General features: G+C 45.5%; 1 protein-coding gene across 1 annotated transcript in view; it reads left to right on the forward strand.

Annotated features, from left to right (window-relative positions):
• Positions 1-22,317, forward strand: part of TSNARE1 (t-SNARE domain containing 1) — a 500,475-nt gene that overhangs the window by 298,656 nt on the left and 179,502 nt on the right.

The raw sequence follows: 22,317 nt of genomic DNA on the forward strand, positions 1-22,317 counted from the left end.
TCTCCTTCCTCCCCACAGTGTATCCTGGATGAGATGCTTTGAATTAAAAATGTTGCTACCGTGTTGCCGGCTGTTGCCCGGGGTTTAAAACGGTTGTGGCTCCAGCCCCTACCAGGCTGGTGCCACAACCAAGAGCCACGCACCCTTTAAATACTGCTCTGCTGCCTGAGCCAAATCCTGGAAATTCTGTGGCATTGTCAGCAGGACATAAATAGTAAGAGGCCAGATGCAAACTGCAGATGGATCAAATTATTAGGCTGTCCAATACTGGTCCACAGGCGATATCTTATCCAGCCCTGAGGTATACACTGTAATTTTATTTAGCTCTCCTACATTTCTAATATCTAATGATTTCAGGGTCTTAATTTGCCTATGTCCACTGATTATTCCTTAACAGAAAACATAATTATCTATGATGCATCATAACTGATTGCTGTGAAGATGATTCTGAGCAGGGGTAGATTAAGCATTGTCTACACTAGAGCCTTTGCTGATATATTTAAGCCCGCAGAGGCCCTGTATTATGGATTCAGAATGAACTAGCAGAAGGATTTCTTCTGCCAGCATGGCTACATTACATCCCCCAAACAACCTTAACTGTGTCAACAAAGACTCCTTTCTGACAGCATAGTTGTGGCTCTACTGGTGATTTTGGCGACATAGCTGTGTTGCCTAGGAAGTGTGATTTTTTTTCTTGTGCTCCTGACACGTCTATGCCAGCTGTAGCCATACAGCTAACTTAGCCTTTTATTTTACTTAGCAGTACCACAATGAATCTGCAGCTACATAGCACATGAGATATTATCTTAGGCCACATCTCCACCTGCCATGTTGGAGCTCAATCTTCTGGTGTTTGATTTAATGGGTGTAGTAAAGACCCAATCAATTGAACACTGAGGGCACCCCCGGTCAGCGTCAGTACTCCTCGCAGTTGCGTGGAGTAAGGGAAGCTGATGGGAACATTTGATCTCATCGACCTCCCCTTGTGAAGGTGGCACCAAGTTTGGCTTAAGGTATGTCAACTGCTGCTACTTTTACATAGCTGAAGTTGCCTACGTTAAGCCGCCCTTCGTAGTCAAATATAGACCTGGCTTTCAATTTTGTAGTATAACCCAAGCCCCAGGTTAACCAGGGCTTGCAACCATCAGCATGTTTTCCCTTTCCAAAGATGTATCTTTCTTTCTGCTGTTTGATAGGAACTCGCACAGATGGACCTATAGTCTGACCCCAGTAGCCTCTACCCTTCACAAGTCCCTTCTTTTCCCCCTCCTCTTTCCCATCTTTCTCACTGTGGACCCTGGCCTTTGGTTTGGCTTATGTGTTGATCTAACTGCCACCCAGCCAAGGGGCTGGAATTTCTACTCCTTGGAGCAGTCTTTAATCCATACCTGATTATGGGGAAGTAGAATAAACCAAAGCAGACACAGATAAACTCCCATGAAACAAAACTCCTGTTTTCATGCAAAAGACCCTAATTAGTAGAACAGGAGAATGTTGGAAAATATCCAGAAAATAGACCATGTAGTGACAAGAACATTTCTAAGTAGACATGTTTTTTCCAAGGTTTCTAATATGGCATCAGCAGCTTCTCTTATGTCATACTTTCCTCCTCTTCTATGCTTGAGTGACCAAGTAACTAACGAGCTGCTAAGAACAAGGGGACAGCATAGTAAAGGTAAATGTTTTAACTAGATTATGGGCCAAAAATACTAATTTGCTCATTTAAAAGGTGAACTTAACTTTGTCTAGAAGTGGGTTGTGCCCACGAAAGCTCGTGATACCATCTATATTTTTTGTTAGTCTCTAAGGTGCTGTGGAACTATTTGTTGTTTTTAAAGTTTTTTCTGTTACACACTAACATGGCTGCACCCTCTGAGACCAGAAAAATAATTAAATTTCTTTCCAAATCTAGGTAGGGATTCTCTTCCCACGAGCTGGGATACGTTCTCTTTTTCCAATCTCGTCTGTTTTATTTCTGCCTAATCTCAAGCAATTATGCCTGGGAGATGGGCAATTAAAAAAAGAGCATCTGTTTCGCCAGTATATTGCTGCCTTTAGCATTACACTTGCCATAAAGTTTTCTACTTATGGGGAGGAAAGGAGAGAAAGAGAGAACATATGATAGCAGAAAGCTTGGAAGCAACAGAAAACTTTTGGAAGCAACAGTACTGAATGATGAATGCTAGACCCCATGACTTGAATTGTGTGGGGTTTTTAAGGCTAACAGGCATGTTTGCCAAATGGAATTACAAAGGCATCGGTCCATCCAATGGGAAACTAGTCTGTATCATTTGTTGCTCTTACTCTCAGGATGACTGGTTGGGTCTCAGCAATAATCATCTTCTGGGTCTCCACAAAAGCCAGAAAAAGTCTTCCTTGACACTTCTCCCAAAACAGTTGGGCGTCCTTTGAAATGATTCAGGACTTCTCTAGTCACCCTGCCATTAATGAGGTACAGTAGGACAGATCACCACAAAGAAACATCCCCGCTCTGATCAAACACATGACTCCTACCTCTGAGCCTGGAATGTGTGCGTTGATTCCCTGGGTTACCTGTATGAATTGACTGGAGATGCATTTCAGGACTGCAGAGATTAAATTGATTAAATGGGTGTTCTTAGTGTCTCTTGCCTTACCAAGAAAATGTCTAAAGGTGGAACTATGGGACAAGCCAAAAAGATGGACTGTATTTGTCATGTATCTGTCTCTCACTCTGTGTGTGCATGTGTGTGTGTTGTGACAGACCCAGACCAGCTGGCTGATGCACACTAATGGAGAGAAGACATTCTGGGCTCTGTGTGAACAGTTTTCTTTTCCTTGAGTAAACAGGGCTGAGCCTAGTGCTGCATAATGAGTCAGGCACATGGGGCCAATTAAGAGCTTGCTGGAAGCAGCAGGCTAATCAGCGCTCCCACCACCCATTAAGGCCTGCTGAGGCATCTGTATAAGGCCTCCCTGCAGGGAGGGCAGAGGAGCCCAAGATGTGAGATTGCGCAGGTGCACTGAGTGTGTGAGCTGAGGCCTGCGAGCACGGCAGAGTGTTGTGGAGGAGCATGGCAGACTTGCCCAAGTACTAGAGGAAAGGTACTGGGAAGGATCATTTGGGGAAGTGGCCCAGAGAAGAAGCTGCCAGAATGGGAGTAGAACAAACTCTGTCTGTGGACTAGCCTATGTTGAGGATGGCTCAGTAGGTAGTGACCCCTGCCTGTAGAAAAAGAAGAGGCCACATGGAGGGTCACAGTGAGCCTCTGAGGTAAACACTGTCCGTCAGAAGTGTGGGACCCACAGGGCATGGTCGGAACTTTGCCACAGGGTACACACAATCGTTAAAGGTCAGTGAATAGACAATGGAAAAACCGAAAAGATGGTCTCATTCATCAGCAACCGCTGTATTTCGGTTGAAGCAAAATACCTGATATTTGTCTGTGGAAATGTTTAACTACAGATGTCACAGCATAGAGGAATCCGGCAGCACTCAAAAAGTCCGAGCCTGTTTCATTATAATATCCTCATTTATCTGAAATTCTACGTTTTCTTTAGATGAATTCAGCAATCTTCCGAATCTCCCCATCCTAATATTAGTGATATGAAGCAACACTTGGAGATGCTTCGCAGGAGCCTCTGAGGAGAGAAGAGGTAGGGGGTTGGGATGAGCCGCTCTGCCTGATCATCAAAAGGAAATGATTCCCTTGCAGACAGGTAGACTTAATATAAAATGCACCTCAGTGGCCCTATTTTTTCCCCCTTCTCCGCTGTTTGCAGTGCTAACAACAAGCTCCTCTGAGCAATATAATGTATTGCTGTGTAATAGCATGAGCCAGAAACCATGGCTTGTTGTGTATAGATTCAGTGCTAATTTGATACATTGTTTCATACTTAGGAGCCTACCAAATCCACAGCCATGAAAAACATGGCACGGTCCGTGAAACCTGCTCTTTAATGTACTTTTACCCTAGACTATACAGTGCTCATGATGGGGACCAGCATTTATCCCAACCCAAAGAGTGTTACTGCAGTTAAGTTCACCTTTTAAATGACCCAATTAATATGTATTGCAGAAGGGGAGCTGTCTTCATCGTTCGGTAGCTAGAGGACAGTGGCTGGTGGCCAGAGTCCCATCTCTGAAGGCCGCTAACAGCAGCACAGAAGTAAGAGTGGCAATGCTGTGGTCTCCCTACAACAACTTTGCAATCTCTTCAAAACCTTCTTTTGGGGGAGAATACCCCCTCCCCCCCAGTTACAACACTGTGAAATTTCAGATTTAAATGTCTGAAATAATGAAATGTACAGTGTTTAAATTGAGCATACTGGACTGTGAATTTGGTAATGTATTATTCAGACTGTCTGTACATTTGTTTGGTTTTTGTGTTCAGGGATTTTTATTTCTTTTGTTTGCTTGTTTGTTTGTTTGTTGAAACAGGCAGGCTGAGAAAGTTGGCTGGGGGTCAGTCGTGGTTATATCTTTTCATTAAACATCAATAGTGTGTTTGGTGCTGTACAAGCTGAAAAATGTTTGGTGCTGTACAAGCTGAAAAATGTTTGGTGCTGTACAAGCTGAAAAAAACCAGTCTTTGCCCCGAGGAGCTGATTTCTCTGATGCAAACACTTGCTATCTTCTGTCATGATTAACACCTTGAGGAGTCCCATTGAAGTCAGTGACACCGTGTCCAGTCAGATTGGGATAGCTGCTCATGTTGAATGGGACCTTTAGCCCATGAATGTTTCTACTGACATCAGTGGAACCTCATCTATGGAAGGTGTTACAGGTTAGACTTCCCTTGTCCGGCACCCTCGGGACCTGACTGGTCCCGAAAAAGGGGATTTGCCAAACGAGAGGAGGTCCCTCCCAATATGGCCCGTGCTGCCCCCAGCTAGGACTCCATCCAAGCCCCACTGCTGCCTGCCTGGCCATGGATCCCCAGGCTGGAGCTCCGGGGCTGCCAAGGCTCCATGCCTGCTGCAGCTGCCGGGACCGAGGCGAGGTTCCACGGCTGCTGGGAGTCTGCAGCCACTGCCGGTCCCCCGCTACCGCCCGGCAGCAGGGGCCAGAACTCCCTGCTGTGCCCCCTCCCTCAACACAGGACTCCTGGCTGAGTCATGCCCCTCCTCTCCAGCTCCTGCCCTGCAGCCCGACCTCCTTATACCTGGACTCTATGGTCCAGGAACATCAGTGGTGCTGCTGGAATCCCAGTTAAAGGAGCAGAATCTGCAGTTGTGTCAGGAAGTGTTTGCCACAACTGGCTCTAAATCAGGGGTGAGGAACCTAAAGTCCAGGGGCCAGATGCAGCTCCCAGCTTGCCTGAATTTAGCCCCCAAGGCTCAAGACTTCCCCCCTCCCCAGCATTGGGGAGTCCACGAAACTGGAGCACACAAAATCTACTAGACTCCTCTCAGCTGGCGGCTGGCCACATTAGTGAGGTGTTGGTTTTTTTTTGGCTTCTCAATTGTGTGCGCCCCCCAAATGATTTTTCTGTATATCAGCACCCCCTGAGCCAAAAGAATTTCCCCACCCCTTCCCTAAATGATGGACATGGAGAAGACAGGAAGAAACCTTGGAAGACGGAGCAGCTAGGTGCTTGTTTTTACATCCTTAAATCCCTTCTTGGGGCATCGTTGAAGAAGGAAGTCTTTAGTGAGGGGCTTCAATATGGAACATTCTGTTAGGTTTTGAATACCACGCCCATCACTGTGATATCTGTGTGCTTGCAAAATCTTCTGATTGACATCAGCTGGACATCAGCCACCAGATTTGGCATGAAGACACTAGACCAGCAGAAGATGATGGCTTAGTAAATTGGAATGGGGACGATATTCCATACATAGTGTGGGAGAAGGCACAGCGGGCAGAGTAAGAGTAAGTGATGGGGTGAATCATAGAATCATAGAGCTGGAAGAGACCTTAGAAGGTCATCAAGTCCAATCCCCTGCCCTAGGTGGAGGAGTTGTTGAAATGTGGGTGGGATGGAATAGGATGGAGGATTTGAGGGGAGAGACTGAGGATGAATGAGATACAACTCAGTATTCCCGTATCCCCTCTCATTTTCTTAGAAGCAGGGTTGTTGAACTGAATCCAAAAGATTTCCTGGAAAAAAAAATTGAATAATCATTTTTTACCAAAAAATTCATTTTCCTTAAAAAAGCCAATAAATCCATATTGTACGTAAAAATCTACTCGTAGACATTATGAAATTATTGCAAAAGTGTAGAGACCCCTTAGGGACACAGTGTATGAGTTCCACATAATTGCTGGATAATGTGAAGAATAGGCTTGCTCTCTGAAGAACATGATTGATAATAGTTAAAAATATAAAAGGTGCCTGTCTTTCTGTAACATAGTCAGACTGGAGGGATTACAAAAGAACCTAATTTCTCTAACCCACACTCCTTAGAATGATTATGATTTGTTGCTGTTTATTTGCTTTACATTACTGCAGTGCCATTGATGCGCCAGGCACTGTGTACACAGGGTCTGTCTCCTGTGCTGTTAGACAGCCCTGGGTCTCCTATGGCCGCTTCTGGGGCTTGGGCTAAAAATCTGGTTAATTGTCATGTGGATTTTCCGGTCTGGGCTGCAGCTCAAACCTAGACCCTGCCACGTTGCATAAAACCCCAACCTGTGCAGTTAAACAGTCCTGCAGCCAGAGCTCCAGGAGGCTGAGTCAGCTGGCACAAGCCAACTGCAGGTTACAAGGGTGGATATTGCCAAGGATACTGTCCTCAATCCAAAGGCAGGCACTGTTCAGCCATATAGAAGGGAGCTAGCGAGAGAGGGCGTAACTGTGGTGAGGGTAACTTTGTCCATGGAAGGACAGTGGCACTACTCCCTCAGCCAGGCCTGTTGAAGTCAACGGGGGTCTTTCCGTTGATTTCAGTTGGCCTCGGATCAGGCCCTTCGTCATTAGTGTGTGTCAGTGAGACTCTGCTGTATGTTAGAGATGCTGTCTGGTTAACGTTTGGTTTTCACTGGGTGGTGGAGGGAAACCTTATGCAATTAATTAACCAATTATGATTCTGGTAATTTTAGACTAATAATTCTAGGTTTCAGACTCAGAATAGCAGAGGCCATGCCAGAACCAGACAGATCTCAAGACAAGATATGCAATGAAGATCACAGTCCCCAGGATCCTTTAATCACCGTAGTCTTGCTAGATGAAGCAACCAGAGGTTAAAAAAAAGTCTCTCAAGCTTCTCTTCTCACAGTCACCCAACAACCCTTTAAGCAGAAGCTCCTGCAGTCTCTTCTCCCATCCCTTACGCACTCCAGTGTGAAGGCCTGGCAAACAGAACGGTCAGAAGGAGCGGAGCCTTTCATGAGGCATTTCATAGACTCAGAACTGGAAGGACCCTCGAGAGGTTGTCAAGTCCAGTCCCCTGAACTCATGGCAGGCCCAAGTACTACAAGTACTATCTGGACGAGGGGCGAGCAATGATTTTTGTGGTGGGGAGGGCACTTAATGAATTTTGGTACGTGGCCACAGGCCAGCTCCACTCTCTGGAAGGGGTGGGGCCTGAGGTGGAAGGGGCAGGACTGGGGAATAGCCTCCCTCAGAGTTGTCTGGGGCCAGATGCAGTCCGTGGGCCGGATCAGAGTGTTAGGCACCCAGTTCCAGCCCCTGGGTAGCATCTTGTCTAGCCCTGCTCTAGACCATCCCTGACAGGCGTCTGTCTAGCCTACTCTTAAATATCTTCATTGGTGGAGATTCCACAACTCCCCTAGGCAATTTATTCCAGTGTATAACCACCGTGACAGGAAGTTTTTTCCTAATGTCCAGCCTAAGCCTCCCTTGCTGCAACTTGAGCCCATTGCTTCTTATCCTATCATCAGAGATTAAGTGGAATATTTTTTAGCTCCTTGGAGAAAGTAAGCATCACCACCATTACAGAACATTACCTTCTACCGCCTAACATTGTTCTTGTCTGATTTAACCTGTGGTTTAACCCAAATTAACCACTGCGCCTAAAAATTAGGCGGGTTATTTGCTACATATGCCGGTAGGTAAATCAGGGTATGTCTACACTACCACCCTAGTTCGAACTAGGGTGGTAATGTAGGCATACCGCGCTTGCAAATGAAGTCCGGGATTTGAATTTCCCGGGCTTCATTTGCATAAGCCAGCCGGCGCCATTTTTAAATGCCGGCTTGTGCGAACCCCGTGCCGCGCGGCTACACGCGGCACGGGCTAGATAGTTCGAACTAGCAAGCCATTCCGAACTATCTGTACGAACGAGGCGTACAGATAGTTCGGTATGGCTTGCTAGTTCGAACTATCTAGCCCGTGCCGCGTGTAGCCGCGCGGCACGGGGTTCGCACAAGCCGGCATTTAAAAATGGCGCCGGCCGGCTTATGCAAATGAAGCCCGGGAAATTCAAATCCCGGGCTTCATTTGCAAGTGCGGTATGCCTACATTACCCCGCTAGTTCGAACTAGCGGGGTAGTGTAGACATACCCTCAGTGGTTCTGAATCTTTCCATACTGTGTCCTTTTTCCATACCAGAATTCCCTCTTCCTTTGTAACCTGGTTGCAGCCAGGAACTCCTCTAATTCTGCAAGTTCCCCTGAGTCAGGTTATGTGAACTACACAACCCAGAATGCTGTGTCACTGACATGACTACTACAAATGGGGTGGGGGAGTGGGAAGATACCTTTGCCATTGTTCTTCCATGTGAGAGTTACATTTCAATGATCATGTCACTTTGGGATGACTGAGTATTGCTTTTAACTACGGTGTGGCTAACTGTGTAATTACTGTTTTAATTCCCCCTGTGTTTTGACAGGCAGAATCACTTTGGCTGATTGAACAGTTATAACTAGTGCCCTGCAAATCCATGAATATCCACTTTATAACCACACGTTTCCACTTCCGAAGATGTGGATGCAGATATCCACAGTTTGTTTTTGTGGCCACAGATATGGATACAGCTACAGATGCAAATTTTGTATCTAAAACCCTGCAAATGTGCAGATATCCGCTTTAGATCCGTGGGTCTCCACATCCGCAGCTGTCATTGAGGATATCCACGGCTTATTTTTCCGGATACAGACGCAGATGTGGATGCAAATTTAGTATCCACGCAGATCTCTAGTTATAACTTCAGAAGTGTGACTCGTTAGGCAATTAAAAAGGTATGGAAACAAAATATTTCAGGAATGTACTAATACATGGCAAATGCTGATAACATCTAGCATTTTATATGTATTGTTTTCATCTCCAGAAAAAGCCATAGAGATAATTAACCAATTAGTTACACTGCAGGGTATACAAGAATAAAGAATTGTTAGGTGCGGATTGAAGACCTGTCTTCCTCCAGAGCCCTTCTGATAAGATTGAGAACAGCACCTCCATCAGGAGGAAGAATCCACTTTTAACTCTGTATCCAGCTCCTTTTCCCTCCTTCAATCCCAAATTCATGATGAACAAAGTCAGAGGAGTGTAAGGTAACCCTGCTCAGGCACATAACAATCTGACCATACTTCCAAATAGCTCCCATTTTCAGCCATTAAATAGTTTGTAAATGCATTTCTTTTAATGCTGGAGAAAGGGGTTGCCTAGGCAGACCTAGGAACTGAAGTCATGAGTCCTTGACCAAAGGCCAGACAAAATACATACCGAACCAAGCCTCCAGCCAGGCTGGGCTCTGCTGGCAGCCATCTCATTGCAGGCGTGCCTTCGCTGCCAGACACCCGCCTCCTGTCTAACCACCGGCTTTATTGCTTTGATCCACTTGATGGCTAGCACGCCCCTTCTTTCACTCGGGTACAGTAGGCGACAGCCTCGTGGGGTCACTGTGCTCCCGGCAGACTCACCCCTGCCTGCCTGTCTGTTTGCTTTTCTCTCCACCCCTTTTCCAGGCTACAGCCCAGAGAGTGGAAAGGCTCCACTTCACTCCCTCAGGGCTCACTGAGCTTGTTTGGGGTATGGGACCTCCTCTCCTCAGCCCTGGAGTGAGGGCCCTGGAGACTGTAGCCTTCTTATAGTTATAGAAGAGTAACAACACTGGAGCCCCCTTGAAGGGGGAGAGGGGAGGTGCCCCTGTTTAGTCCTTGTCACTCCTTACTATATTACTCGCTTGAATAATAAAGACTACAAGTCTGTCACCGGTATCTCGAGTGCTGCCTGACCCAGGGGAGTCCCGTTGGTTTCTGTGCAACTATTCATCCTGGGTATGTCTACACTACCCTCCTAATTCGAAGTAGGAGGATAATGTAGGCATACCGCAATTGCAAATGAAGCCCGGGATTTGAATTTCCCAGGCTTCATTTGCATAAGCGGGGCTCCGCCATTTTTAAATCCCCGCTCGTTCGAACCCCGTGCCGCGCGGCTACACGGGGCACGAACTAGGTAGTTCGAACTAGGCTTCCTAGTTCGAACTACCGTTACTCCTCGTGGAATGAGGAGTAACTGTAGTTCGAACTAGGAAGCCTAGTTCGAACTATCTAGTTCGTGCCCCTTGTAGCCGCGCGGCACGGGGTTCGAACGAGCGGGGATTTAAAAATGGTGGCTCCCCGCTTATGCAAATGAAGCCTGGGAAATTCAAATCCCGGGCTTCATTTGCAATTGCGGTATGCCTACATTACCCTCCTATTTCGAATTAGGAGGGTAGTGTAGACATACCCCCTGAGACAAGGTGCGACAGAATAACTTGGCCAAGAATAACTTGGCGCTGGTTCAGAGCAGGGTTTGTTATAATAGAGTCGTGTGACTATTTATTTGTAATATGCTTGACTATTTGCTTTTCATGCAATGTGTTTCCACATGGCGCTTGTCAGCATTGGCAGCAGAATGCAGAGTTTCTGTGTTAAAGCGGCCTCCATCTCAGTGGGGAAGACAGAAGTCCATGGAGCAATGCACACACATCCGGAGTAAGAACTCTGCAAACTACTGGCCTGTCTTAACAGCAGTGGCATGCAGCCTCTCTCCTCCTGGAGTCCATCCTACACTTACTTTCTTCTGGCTTGTGATACGTTGTGACATGCCAGTTGCCCTTGCCTGAACCTAAGCCCATACATTTTCCTGCTCATCACAAGTCTCTTATTTTGGTTGCCATGATATGCTGGTCTTAACATGCTGTGTTTTCTTTATCCATGACTGAGGTGTGTAATTTCTGTTCACCTCACCACCTCTTGATTAGGTTAAACAGGAAGTAAGGCGGAAGGAAGTATACCTGTGAATGGAAGGGTGTAACATTACACCCCATATTCTTTTGAAAATATGCTCATGAATAGGAATGTGAATAAATGTAAGATGTTTTATGCACCTTGTATTTTATACAAAAATACAGCTTGTAGCAGATCATTAGCAAAGTGATAATCTGTTGGATATGTATATTCTGGTTGTTTGTGTGTATGTATCACTCCTCTAGTTAAAATTTAAATATGAAGTATAAGCCTGTTTCCTAATCTAGACGTGTTAAGTGAGGGCCATTAATAGTACTCAAGGCACTGAATGCCCTGGTACTTGGTACAATGATCTGTGATCAGTCTTGTTCTTCCTGTAAACCTGGACTATGGTTGGTCCTGCTGGGACATGTGGCCAGATCACCTGATGTTGGAACCTGTTTTGGATCTTGTACTTTGCCACTGGAGGTGTGAAATGTTTAAACGGACTGCAAACTGACCACCACCTTTGGCAACAGAGATATAAACATGGTAAACCAAACAACAGGGCTGCTTCTAGACACCAGAACACTCCTGGTTACCATCTAAGATATCTGCTGCAACCACATGAAACAGAACATTAAGAAGGATCAGGCCCAAGTTGGGAAGCTTCCCCACTTGCGAGAAAAGATTATTAGAACGATTGTTATCGTAGGAAATTGCATATAACTAGTTTTTTAAGGTATGTCTACACTGCCACCCTAGTTCGAACTAGGGTGGCTAATGTAGTCATTCGAACTTGCAAATGAAGCCCGGGATTTAAATATCCAGGCTTTATTTGCAGGTTCCCGGGTGCCACCATTTTTAAATGCCCCGTAGTTCGAACTACCTCCTGCAATGAGGAGTAACGGTAGTTTGAATTAGGAGCTGTAATTCGAACTACCTAGCCCGTGCTGCGTGTAGCTGCGGGCAGGTAGTTCAAACTACGAGGCATTTAAAAATGGCAGTGCCCGGGAACATGCAAATAAAGCCCGGGATATTTAAATCCTGGGCTTCATTTGCAAGTTAGAATGACTACATTAGCCACCCTAGTTCGAACTAGGGTGACCGTGTAGACATACCCTTAGAGTTTTAGGCTTAGCTGGTGTGTTTTCTTTTCTTTTGCTTAGTAACTTACTTTGATCTGTCTGCTATTACTTGCAACCTCTTACATGCTACCTTTTATACCTCATAAATCACTTTTGTTTATTAATAAATCCAGTGTAAATAATTGCTACCGGGGGGAGGGGTGCACAGGGAACTGGGCATATCTCTAGGTCATTGATAAAGGGGTCAAACATTTTATGAGCTTGCTTTGTATACAACTTCATACGTAAGACAGATTTATCTGGGGTTCTAGTCCCATTGGGGCAGTGCACCTGGGTACTGTGTCAAATCCCTGTGCCTGAGCCTTCCCAGAGCTGAGCTGATCTCAGTGCCTCCGTTGCTTTGCTGGGGGCTGTGATCCCAACTCTGTGCCATTCCTGAGGAGCCAGAGAATCTGGCTCAATGACAGTGTGGTGGGGCACCTCAAAGAGCAGCTAGGCGGGCTCAGAGGTATTTTCAGCACATCAAGAGACAGTCTCAAGGGGATCTCTGTGACTGAACCCGTCCCAAGGCGGGCAGGCAGGCTTGATAAACGATATTCCCCTGGGGAGTTTCTGAGCAAGGGGAGCTTCTGTTTTCCAGTCAGATTCTCTGCTTTACAAAATTGAATGACTCTTTGCAGATGATACCAAACTGGGTGGGGTTGCGACTTCTTTGGAGGATAGGGACATAATTCAAAATGACCGTAGCAAGTTAGAGAAATGGTCAGAGGTAAACAGGATGAGGTTTAATATAGAGAAATGCAAAGTGCTCCACTTAGGAAGGAACAATCAGTTCCATACATACAAGATGGGAAGTGACTGTCTAGGAAGGAGCATGGCGGAAAGGGATCTAGGGGTCATAGTGGACCACAAGTTGAATATGAGTCAACAGTGTGATGCTGCTGCAAAAAAAGCAAATATGATTCTAGGTTGTATCAACAGGTGTGTTGTAAGCAAAACTCGTGAAGTCATTCTGCCGCTCTACTCTGCACTAGTTAGGCCTCAGCTGGAGTACTGTGTCCAGTTCTGGGCGCCACATTTCAAGAAAGATGTGGAGAAATTGGAAAGGGTACAGAGAAGAGCGACAAGAATGATTAAAGGTTTAGAGAACATGACCTATGAAGCCAGGCTTCATGAACTGGGCTTGTTTAGTTTGGAAAAAAGAAGATTAAGGGGGGACATGATAGCGGTTTTCAAATATCTAAAAGGGTGTCACAAGGAGGAAGGAGAAAATTTGTTCCTCTTGGTTTCTGAGGACAGGACAAGGAGTAATGGGCTTAAAGTGCAGCAGGGGAGGTTTAGATTGGAGATTAGGAAAAAATTCCTAACTGTCAGGGTGGTCAAATATTGGAATAAATTGCCAAGGGAGGTGGTGGAATCTCCCTCTCTGGAGATATTTAAGAACAGGTTAGATAGACATCTGTCAGGGATGGTGTAGACGGAGCTTGGTCCTGCCTTGAGGGCGGGGGGCTGGACTCGATGATCTCTCACGGTCCCTTCCAGTCCTATGAGTCTATCATTCTATGATTTGCACTTCAGCAAATTTAATGTGTGTATCTCAAGGCAGGTCAGAGCAGTGACACCTTATACTCCCCTTGTCAAGTGTAAATGACCACAACAGTTGCATTGGAGGAGGTCTAGGTTGGGTATTAGGAGAAACTATTTCCCTAGAAGGGGGGCGAAGCACTGGGATGGGTTCCCTAGGGAGGTGGTGGACTCTCCATCCCTAGAGGTATTTAAGTCCCAACTTGACAAAGCCCTGGCTGGGATGATTTAGTTGGCGTTGTTCCTGCTTTGGGCTTGGGGGTGGACTCAATAACTCCTGAGGTCTCTTCCAGTGCTAGGATTCCCTGAACAGTTGCAAGATAGAGGAGGAGTTTAAGGCCAAGAGGCAAAACTGAACCTGGGACCTTTGGAACTTAGTTCATAAGCATCTGTCCTTTGACTGCAAAGACAGCTGGCACTCAGCTAAGGTTGTAAAGCAAACTCATTCTCTCTCTGTAAGTGGTCTAAGTGCTGCGACATAGGACAGTGCACCACACCAGTAGGTGTGTGGATTACAGGAGCTCACCTTCAGAATCCATGAAACCACCAGGAGGGATGATTGAGCTGTTTATCTTTCTGAGGTAGTGATATTGAGTTTTGTTCACTGTGAATAGATCTTTCAAAGGAGACCTTACAAATACAGTTCTCTCTGTTCTGCATGGACATTAGCGATTCCATGGTATTTTAGGACTTCCCAGGTAACTTTGACCAATTCTCTGTCCCCTCTAAGCTATTGAAGTCTTTGTTCTGCTTTGATTGGTAGCTCCCCTCCACATTTCAGGAGAACATCGGGTGCATTTGGCCAGAGAGAGAGAGAGAGAGAGAGAGAGTTTGGATGCCTCTTTTCTCCAGAACTGGACTGTGAAGGGGATGAGAATTGCAAAGAGCAGTTACCGGAGGGAAAGAGGTTATCTGAGGGAGGACAGGAAATTGTCTCATGTAAACATTGAAAATGCCAACTACTGCTTGCTCTTTAGAGCAGAGACAATTGAGGTTCATGTACAGGGAGTGGTGACAAGTATAATAATAGGTTACATGAACTCCCTTGCATGACTCCCTCGGTCGAACATCTCCAGGGTATCAAACTGTAAGAGCGGTAATATTAATCATAGCGCTTGCTGAGCTTCCCACAACTCCTTCCATCCCTCATGTTTGGCAGTCACTGGGGCAATGTAGCTGAAAAGCCACGTAAAGCCTCTAAGCCCATGTCGTGAGATGGTGGAGGATGTTTTGTGCCTGACTGAAAAGTTAACTAGGCCTGATGAATATCTGAAGACCAGGGCCTCTTGCTGTAAGCACTGTGTGATGGTGGAAGTGAATTAGCACATTAGCATTGTCCTTTGGAATTCAAGAAGAAATTTGTGTCTTTGGGCTTTCTCCAAAAGTTTGTGGGTTGGAAGCATAAACACTAATGTGCATCTGGCCAAAGTGGGGGTGTTACTTGTGTGGGAGATGGTTTCCAGCACAGAGCATGGAGGCACCTAAAAACTTATTTTGAAAGCCACAGTCAAAGATCTTGTGGGGGGGGGAGGAGGAGTGTGGAATTTTGATGGCAAAGTTATATTTAAAAACAAAAACAAACTTTACGTCCTTGAAAATTTGTGGACCTAAGTCATTTGACATTCATGCAGCACCTTTATCAGAGATGTTCAGTACCTACTAGACATGTCAAGCCTCATAGCACACCTGTGTTCCCACTGTTTAGTGATGGCGAAATAGAGTCTGTAGAAGAACTAAGGATACAGTCATACCTCCAAAGTTCTTGCACAAGGCCCCACACCTTATAGGCTACTATAAGATGGGTGCATAACTAGCTGGGCAACCATTCTCAGAGAGAATCACAATCATGTTCACAATCATACTCGAAGGGCACAACAAGTTGGGTTCTACAGAGGTCTCTTTTGGTCCAGTTTCTGTTCAGTATCTTCATCAACGATTTAGATGATGGCAAAGAGAGTACGCTTATTAAGTTTGCAGATGATACCAGGCTGGGAGGGGTTTCAACTGCTTTGGAGGACAGAGTCATAATTCAAAATGATCTGGACAAACTGGAGAAATGGTCTGAGGTAAATAGGATGAAGTTTAATGAGAAATGCAAAGGACTCCACTGAGGAAGGAACAATCCATTTCACACATACAGAATGAGAAGTGACTGTCTAGGAAGAAGTACTGCAGAAAGGCAACTAGGGGTCATAGTGGACCACAGGATAAATATGAGTCAACAGTGACGCTGTTGCAAAAAATGAAGCATCATTATAGGATGTATTAACAGGAGTGTTGTGAGCAAGACACGAGAAGTCATTCTTCCGCTTTACTCCACGCTGATTAGGCCTCAGTTGGAGTATTGTGTCCAGTTCTGGGCACCACATTTCAAGAAAGCTGTGGAGAAATTGGAGAAGGCCCAGAGAAGAGCAACGAGAACTAGAAAACATGAGCGATGAGGGAAGACTGAAAGAATTGGGCTTGTTTAGTTTAGAAAAGAGAAGACTGAGAGGGGACATGATAGCAGTTCTCAAGTATCTAAAAGGGTGTTACTAGGAGGAGAGAGAAAAATTGTTCTCCTTGACCTATCAGCAGAGGTCAGGAAGCAATGAGCTTAAACTGCAGCAAGAGAGGTTTAGGTTGGACATTAGGAAAAACTTCCTGTCAGGGTGGTTAAACACTGGAATAAATTGCCTAGGGAGGCTGTGGAATCTCCATCTCTGGGGATATTTATGAACAGGTTAGACAGACACCTATCAGGGATGATCTAAATGGTGCTTGGTCCTGCCATGAGGGCTGGGGACTGGACGCCATGACCTCTTGGGGTCCCTTCCAGTTGTAATATTCTACGATTCAAGAAATGCTGGGACTAGAGCACAGGAGTTCATGCTATAATCATTAGGCTTTAGTAATTAAGCTCCATCTACCTCCTCAATTCAACTCTTAGCACCTTCCTTTTCATTTGCGCCATGCTGAAGCCATGTCTAAACTGCACAAATAGGTTGATATTAGAGATGTAAGAGTTTAACTTCTTAGCTTGTATTGCTTAATGGTTAACCTTCCCAATTCAACTCCTGGCCACTGCAGGGATCCTGTCTAGCCCCTGGATCCAGTGGTGCCAGCAACCCACGAGTCTGCCAGCCTCTGGGAGCCCACAAGGCCAGCAGCCTTCGGGAACCTGCGGGGCTGGGAGCCACCGGCATGGGGTCAGTAGCCCACAAAGCATTTAACCATGTAACGGATTCAATCAGTTACAGAGTTAGTGGGGTTTTTTTATTTACATCCCTACTTGACGTAACTTACAGTGTCATTCAACCAGGGCAATAATTGCATTGCTTGTGCATGTCCACAATTTGCTCCAGCACGAGGATACAGGGGCACTTGTATCAGTTGTACAGTCAGTACAGGGCATTGTGGGAGGACTCCTGGAACACTGTCTGTGCTGCTTGTGGAGGTGGGCTTCTTAAGTCGGCCCAGTGGGGTGGTTATAACGGTGGCAATGAAATTTACATGTAAGGCTCTACATAGGCCAATGTAAGCTGCCTTGCTTTGAGCTCTGTGACGCAGACCAGGTCGGCATATTTGCATGTGTCCTTCTTTTGCCATTTCAGCTGAGAGATAGGGAAGCATCTTAATTGCTGTAATCATGTGTGGTCTTGTCCACGATTTTTAACATCCGCAGGGCTGGTCGTGAGTGAAAATCCTTTCTGTACCCTCTTCCACTTGTTCATTAGCTTGTTTGAAGTAAGTTGGTTATCTTCATCCGGTCCTTCCTCTCAAAAATAACCACTAACGCCATCCCTTACCAAGGGAAAATAGTAAAATAGTCTACAATAATGGTCAGATTCTCCACTGCTTACATACAGAGTCTGGGGTGATTTGTGTCAGTATTAGAAGTATGTGTAGAGGGTTTAGTTCACTATCTGAAGAGAGAACGATTTTGAGGAAAGGCATTTGATTGGGATTCATGTCTGGCTTTGGATTCCTGCTCTGTCACGGACTTCCTGTGTCACCTTGGACAAATCCATCGCTCTTTGACTCAGTTTCCCGTCTGTGAAATGGGGATTACAACATTTCCTTTCTCCCACACCTTTGTCTGTTTTCTAGTTAGGCTGAAAACTCTTTAGGACGGGGTTGTCTCAGTATGCATACATAGAGACAGGGATGTCCCTAGAGGGGTGAGGGGGCTGAGTTAACCCCCCACTCCAAGTGCAGGGCCCGGGACAACACTCTCCACCGCCATAAGCCCTGTCCCTTCCCCACCTCTGATCCACCCATGCCCTTCCCCCATGCCCCACCCTTGTCCAAACCCAGGTTGGGACACTCTGCTTCCCACTGCTTGGTGAAGCCTAGAACAGTAGGCCAGGAGATGGTGGCAGGGTTGAGTAGCGCAGGTTGCTGGGCCATTCCAGCATCTGCTGCCCTGGTGAGTACAGGGGGCAGGAGGGATCTTCTTTCCCATACCAGGCCCCCAGGTAATCCCCTAGGTCCCATCCATAGGATGGTTTGGGTGGAGCCTAAGGCAGTCACCCTAATCTTCCTATGGATGGGGTGGCTCTGCATATAGCATCTAGGACAGTAGGGTCTTGGTCTTTGCTGGGGTTGCTAGATGCTTTGTACTCTTCTCCTATTACTGATATTTAGATTCTGCAAAGATGATCCCTTCAGGACAGGATTTGAGGCATTCATCATAGGACACTTTTTCATCTTCCGCCATATCCGCTCTGGCGGGACCCCACGCCCCCAAGCCATGTACAGGGCAGTTGCAAGAACACAGAGACATAAGAGACCTACAGAATCACCATAATCCCTACTTTTTTCTTTGTTATTAATCTGTGGGGAATTGAGAAGCCCAATTAGTGTTGCCAAGCTTATTTTAAGCACAATACATGTCAAAGCGTAATTGTTCACAAAAGAAAGTAAGCTGTCAAAATAAACAATTAAGGGCTTGGATAAAAAGAAACAGATGTAAAGTTGATGAGAAGCCGATTCACAGTTTGCCCCAACATTAACAGTTCTTTTACCTTCCTAGATGAGAAACTAATAAGGACTTAGCACAGACCTCAGGGATAGTACAATTGCTGTACTGCGAGGTGGTAATGGCTGCTAGGAAGCACATTTGACCTATAGCTAATTATAGACTTAATTAAAGCCAGGGGTGTGCTAAACACCCATTCAAGCTTAAATGAAAGAAGCAATTAAGGTACTGTATGGAGCGAGATAGCAGGAGGAAATAGAAGCTGCTACCCAAGCCAGTCAGTCCCATGGCAGAAGCTGAGCAGGGCTAAGGAAGTGGTGTGAAGTTTAACCCAGGAACAGGTTGCAAATGCAGGGACTAGGGAATTGATGGACTATGTGTGTGTGAGAGGCAGGAAGCAAGAGGAGCAGTCCTGAGTGTATCCGTGAGAGGGAGCTGAGGGACAGAGCTGCTTGGGGTGCAGGACTTGCTTGGAAAAGGAAGCCAAGGAAATGTCACTCTGTATTCAGGAAAACCGGACGTAGTGTGTATTCCTCGAAACGCAACATCGTTTCATCAAAAATTTACTTGACTTGCATCTTCAATTTCTTCTCCTAATGCAGTGTTTCCCAATTTTATTTGGCCACGGAACCCTTTTAATCTCGAAAGAATTTCGCGGAACCCCTAATAACGGTCTTATATATGGAGCTGAACAAGTAGACCACAAATAAGTAAGGATAATAATAAACAAATGCTAAACAAGGGCATGAGATCAACATTTAGTTTAATTGCACATAGATTAATCTATCATAGCCAATTTATATTTATCACAATTAAATTTTTAAATACAAGAAATCATGTGACAATACTGAAGTGAAGTAAAGTATTCGCGGGAGCACTTCCCGCGCACTTCCGTAAAAGCAACTGGTTTGACAGCAGAAGCTTCAACTTTGTCTTATGCGGTGCTAATATATTCATATTCAGTCACCCATGTGATCCACGCTCCCTGAGAGCGAGTACGGGGATTTACGGTGATCTATAACAGGCGATCGCACCAGACTGACTGACTGTGCACGCAGAGCTGAGTAGCGACATCATCGTCCCCACTCTCTAGCTAAACTGGCATTCCACACGGGCACGTAACATGGCAAACACAAATGAAAATTGTTTTCAATAAAATTCATCCATGCTTAAATATTAATTATTTTTTTAAATCATAAAATGTTATTTTAATGGAATTTTCTCGTGGAACCCTTATTTTCGCTTCGCAGAACCCCGGGGTTCCATGGAACACCATTTGGGAAACACTGTCCTAATGGAAACAACTCAGCCAACATTCAGAGCCTTGCTAACTGCTCAGGCTGAAAAGGCAACAGTATCTTCGGGCTACGGTAGGTTGTCTCCGAATTCTGCTGGAGTTGGCAGAGTCATTTTCTCCCGTGGCATTGCCAAGGATCATTGCTCCTGGCTGTTGGAAAACTAAGCTGTGAACGATTTCGTGAGAAACCTAGAATAATTAAAGAATTAATTTTCACTCCTCGTTGTACTTTAATTGGATTTTAATACCCAAGCTTTAAAGATACATATTAATTAGGACTCTCCAAATCAGATCTCATCCTTTAAGCCATATTTATGGGCTGGCCTGGTGGCCCAGAGCGATAAAGCTCTGTAATAATGCTGAGTGGAAGTCCCAGGTTTCATGCCTCTCCACAGATGTCACCCCCTCAATTCCTGTGGCCAAATGCTGGTCTATTACAGACTACAGCACATGCTCCTGTTGGCGTCAGGAGGAGCTGGTGGGGAGCACTGTGGAAGCCATGTGCTCTGCTGAAGAATTGCACTAGCTCAGCGGTTCTCTAGCTGTGGCTCAGGCCCCAACATGGGCTGAGACTCCATCTTAGTTGGGGTCGCCAGGGCTGGCTTAGAACTGCAGCAGAAGCTCAAAGTCTTTAAATCTCAGTGGCAGGGCTAGTCCATGGGCCCCCTGTAGGGGGCTGAAGCCTTTGGGCCTTGACTCCACTTCCCCGCCCCCCCAGCCTCGGGCTCTGGAGTCTCAGACTTCAGTGTAATAATGTTTGTTATCAGAAGAAGGTACTGGTACAATGAAGATTGAGAGCTCCTGCCTTTATTCACTGACTGGCACCACTGCCCCCCTTAGTGAAGAAGTATCGTGTTGAGATTCATAAGAACGGCTACATTGAGTCAGAGCAAAGGTCTATCTAGCTCAGTGTCCTGTCTTCTGACTGTGGCCAATTCCAGGTGTCCCAGAGGGAGTAAACAGAACAGGAAATCATCAAGTGATCCATCCCCTTTCAGCCATCCCCAGCCTCTGACAAACAGAGGCTAGGGTCACCATTCCTACTCCTCCTGGCTAATACGTATTGATGGACCTATCCTCTATGAATCTATCTAGCTCTTTTTTAACCCTGTGAAAAGTCCTGACCTTTATAACATCCTCTGAAACAGCCTCTGATTCAAAGGGAGTTCCTCTAAGGACAAATGCAAAGTTCTCCAGTTAGGAAGGAACAATCCATTCCACACATACAGAAAGGGAAGCAACTGTCTAGGAAGGAGTACTGCAGAAAGGCATCTAGGGGTCATAGTGGACCACAAGCTAAATATGAGTAGACAGTGTGATGCTGTTGCAAAAAAAAGCAAACATGATTCTGGGATGCATTAACAGGTGTGTTGTGAGCAAGACACGAGAAGTCATTCTTCCGCTCTACTCTGTGCTGATTAGGCCTCAGCTGGAGTACAGTAAAACTCCAATAGTCCGGCATCCAATTGTACGGCACACCTGATAGTCCGGCATCAAAATGGCAAGAGCCTAGTGAGTGAGTTTCAGCAAAAAACAAGTCACAAGGCAGCAATGGCAGCAGCTGAACCGAGTAAAAAGGGTAAAAAGGGTTAAAAAAACTGAAACATTACAGTATACTGTATACAGTATGTATAATAAAAAGGGTTAAAATACTTTATATACAGTATATACTGTATACAGTATATACTGTATACAGTATATATATATATATATATATATATATATATATATATATATATATATATATAAAACCAGCTTTTAGTACCTCCTGATAGTCCAGCATATCTGATAATCCGGCACCACCTAGGTCCCAAAGCTTCCGGATTATTGGAAGTCTACTGTATTGTGTCCAGTTCTGGTCACCACATTTCAAGAAAGCTGTGGAGAAATTGGAGAAGGTCCAGAGAAGAGCAACAAGAATGATTACAGGTCTAGAGAACATGACCTATGAAGGAAGACTGAAAGAACTGGGCTTGTTTAGTTCGGAAAGGAGAAGACTGAGAGGGGACATGATAGCGGTTTTCAGGTGTTTAAAAGGGTGTCACAAGGAGGAGGGAGAAAAATGTTCTCTTTAGCCTCTGAGGATAGGACAGGTAGCAATGGGTTTAAACTGCAGCAAGGGAGGTTTAGGTTGGACATTAGGAAAAACTTCCTATCTGTCAGTGTGGTGAAAAACTGGAATAAATTGCCAGGGGAGGTTGTGGAATCTCCATCTCTGGAGATATTTAAGAGCAGGTTAGATAAATGTCTATCAGGGATGGTCTACATAGTACTGGGTCCTGCCATGAGTGCA

The sequence above is a fragment of the Pelodiscus sinensis genome, chromosome 2, assembly GCF_052426305.1.
Source record: "Pelodiscus sinensis isolate ZL-2025 chromosome 2, ASM5242630v1, whole genome shotgun sequence".
Lineage (NCBI taxonomy): Eukaryota > Metazoa > Chordata > Testudines > Trionychidae > Pelodiscus > Pelodiscus sinensis.